Raw genomic sequence first — 4059 nt, forward strand, 5'->3', positions numbered from 1 at the left:
ACGCAAGACATACATCAAGTGTTCTCAAATCCTTAAAGACTCAATTTGATAAGATAACTTCAAAGGGAAAACTCAATCCATTACAAGAGAGTAGAGGGGGAGAAACATCATAAGATCCAACTATAATAGCAAAGCTCGCTATACATCAAGATTGTGCCAAATCAAGAACACGAGAGAGAGAGAGAGCAAACACATAGCTACTGGTACATACCCTCAGCCCCGAGGGTGAACTACTCCCTCCTCGTCATGGAGAGCGCCGGGATGATGAAGATGGCCATCGATGATGGATACCCCCTGCGGCAGGGTGCCGGAACAGGGTCCCGATTGGTTTTTGGTGGCTACAGAGGCTTGCGGCGGCGGATCTCCCGATCTAGGTTTATTTCTGGGATTTCTGTATTTATAGGAATTTTTGGCGTTGGTTTCACGTCAGGGGGTCTCCGAGTCATCCACAAGACAGGGGGCGCGCCCTCCACCCTCGTGGACGGCTCGGGACTCTTCTAGCCCAACTCTTTTACTCCGGGGGCTTCTTTTGGTCCATAAAAAATCGTCAAAAATTGGCACATCAATTGGACTCCGTTTGGTATTCCTTTTCTGTAAAACTCAAAAACAAGGAAAAACATAAACTGGCACTGGGCTCTAGGTTAATAGGTTAGTCCCAAAAATCATATAAAATAGCATATAAATGCATATAAAACGTCTAAGATGGATAATATAATAGCATGAATACTTAATAAATTATAGATACGTTGGAGACGTATCACATACCGATGGACAAAGGGAATTGTATACGGGATTGATTGAATCCCCGACATCATGGTTCATCCGATGAGATCATCGTGGAACCTGTGGGAGCCAACATGGGTATGCAAATCCCGCTGTTGGTTATTGGCTGGAGACATGTCTCGGTCATGTCTGCATGGTTCCCGAACCCATAGGGTCTACACACTTAAGGTTCGGTGACGCTAGAGTTGTTATGGGAAATTTTATGTGGTTACCGAAGGTTGTTCAGAGTCCCTGATGAGATCCTGGACGTCACGAGGAGTTCCGGAATGGTCCGGAGGTGAAGATTTATATATGGGAAGTCAGTTTCAGTCGCCGGAATGGTTTCGGGGGTTATCGGTATTGTACCAGGACCACCGAAAGGTGTCCGGGGGTCCACCGGGTGGGGCCACCTACCCCGGAGGACTTAATGGGCTGAATATGGGAGGGAACCAGCCCCCTAGTGGGCTGGTGTGCCCTGCAAGGGCCCAAGGCACCTAGGGTTGGAAACCCTAGAAGGAGGGGGCGCCTCCCACCTTGCTTGGGGGGCAAGTCTCCCCTCCTGGCCGCCGCCCCCCTCTAGATGCATCTAGGGGGCCGGCCCCCTCTTCCCTTCCCCCTATAAATAGTGGGGGGGGGTGGGAGGGCAGACGCACCCCTTCCCCTGGCACAGCCCCTCCCTCCTCCAACACCCCCTCCTCCTCCGTAGTGCTTGGCGAAGCCCTGCAGGAGAACCGCAAGCTCCACCACCACGTCGTCGTGCTGCCGGAGCTCTCCCCCAACTTCTCCTCTCCCCTTGCTAGATCAACAAGGAGGAGACGTCCCTGGGCTGTACGTGTGTTGAACGCGGAGGCGCCGTCCGTTCGGCGCTAGATCGGATCTTCCGCGATTTGAATCGCCGCGAGTACGACTCCATCAACCGTGTTCTTGTAACGCTTCCGCTTAGCGATCTTCAAGGGTATGAAGATGCACTCCCTCTCTATCTCGTTGCTAGTATCTCCTAGATTGATCTTGGTGACACGTAGGAAAATTTTGAATTATTACTACGTTCCCCAACAGGCACGACCCGCCACGTGCAGGCAACGATGCTCAGACTTTGGTGGATCAGGGCAGGGCGCGTCGGGAGGCTGAACTGGCGGCTCAACTGGCGACTCAGCAACAATCTTCGGTTTACCCAGCAGCATCTGTGGAGGCAGGAGTGACCTCTAGAACCCTTGGTGTACCATGTTTAGTACCGGCTCTACGTAATGAGCGCTTGCCTAAGGATTTCAAAGGCCCCCGCAAGGTGCCTAATTACACGGGCGGATCAGCCCCCAGAGGCTTGGATAGAGAGTTATGAGATGGCCATGGAGATGTTGGATGTTAGTGATGCTGCGTGTGCTAAATACTTCACCATGATGCTGGATGGGCCGGCACGTACTTGGCTAAAGGGATTGCCCGCTAATTCTATGTCATGGGTTGAATTGAAAACACGTTTTATCCGGAAGTTTCAAAGACACGTGCAAGAAGCCTATGTCAATTCTGGATTTAGACTCTTGTGTCCAGGGTGAGGGCGAGTCAACAACCAATTGGGTGCGCCGGATCTCGATCGTTCTACACTCATCAGACAGTATCAATGCCGGCTCAGCCGTCCTAATGTTGGAAAAGAATTGTCGTTTTCTTCCCCTTAAACAGAAGCTGGGGCAGCTTAAGCGCCACTGCAATGATATGGGAGAGCTCATGGCGGATCTTGTCAAATATGTTGATTCTAATAGTACTAAGGACCCTGAGTCTGATGAGGAGAAAACTGGCAAGGGGAAGAAGAGTGGCAATGCAAAGGGACAGCAACACAACACGGCGGGTCAAGGTAACAATGGTAAACGCAAGCAGATGGATGGTGGTTCAGATTTTGTGGCCAATACCAACACACAGGGTAACAATCCGCATCGCAAGGGGAAGTCATCAGTGCCCCGATTTGGCGGGCCGAAATTCAACCTTGAGGCGATGATGAATCAGCCTTGCCCGAAGCACGACACTCAAGATAAGCCGGCTAGTCATCTATGGAAGGATTGCTTCATCATGAGGGAGTACAAAAATTCCAATTTTTTCCAGAATAATCATGGCCCGGATGGCGGCTCAGGATCCGGCTCTCACGGACTTGGCTTTGGGGGTGGCGGCTCAAGCTCTGGGTTTCAGGGCCAAAGCGGTCAAGGTGGTTTTAATTAGCAATCTAGTCAAGGGAATCAGCAACAGCAGTCTGGTTATCAGAGTAATCCGAAACAGCTGAATAGTGGCTAGTATCATGTGTTCACCACGAGCTTGTGCAAATGAGATCAGAAGATTCATAAGCGAGCGGTGAATGCGGTTGAGCCGGTGGTTCCTCGGTACTTGCGATGGTCTGAACATCCTATTATATGGAGCCGCGAGGATCACCCTCCCTGGGTTGACAATCTGGGTTAGTTGGCTTTGGTGGTTGCACCTTAGGTTGGAGGGTACAAGTTTACTAAGGTGCTCATGGATGGAGGCAGCAGCATCAACATCCTTTACTATGATACTTTTCGCCGTCTTCCACCGTTTTTCATGGGGTGGTGCCTGGTAAGTTGGCATATCCAGTGGGTAAGATAACTTTGGAGGTGGCTTTTGGCGATGATCATGATTACAGGGCTGAAAAATTGACTTTTGAGGTAGTCAAGATAAAGAGCCCTTATCATGCCTTGTTTGGGCGACCGACTTATGCTAAGTTTATGGCAAGACCTTGTTATGCTTATCTGCAGCTTAAGATGCCGGGTCATAAGGGTACCATCACAGTGCATGGAAACAGGAAGATAGCCTTGGAGTGTGAATAAGGCGATGCTGCTTATGCTGAGTCTGTTTGTGCAACAGAGGAGTTGAAATTTTACAAAGATAATGTTGACCCGACAGATATAACTCCTTTGAAGATGCCAACCATAGGGCATGACCCCTTGTTGAAGTTTAAGTCGGCAGATGACACTAAGCAGATTGACTTTTTTCCTGGCGACTCATCCAAGCAGTTCAGTATCAGTGCTAATATGGATCCGAAATAGGAAAGCGCGCTCATCAAGTTCATCCGTGAGAACCGGGACATCTTTGCATGGAAACCTTCAGACATGCCAGGTGTACCGAGGGAACTCGCTGAGCACACTCTCAATGTTGACCCAATGTTTAAACTGCTCAAGCAATTCCTTCGTCGTTTTAATGAAGAGAGGCACAAGGCCATTGGTGAAGAAGTGGCCCGGCTCTTGGCGGCTGGGTTTATTGTTGAAGTTTTTCATCCTGAGTGGTTGGCTAACCCGGTGCTGG

This window comes from Aegilops tauschii, chromosome 6 (genome assembly GCF_002575655.3).
Source record: "Aegilops tauschii subsp. strangulata cultivar AL8/78 chromosome 6, Aet v6.0, whole genome shotgun sequence".
In the NCBI taxonomy this organism is placed as follows: domain Eukaryota; kingdom Viridiplantae; phylum Streptophyta; class Magnoliopsida; order Poales; family Poaceae; genus Aegilops; species Aegilops tauschii.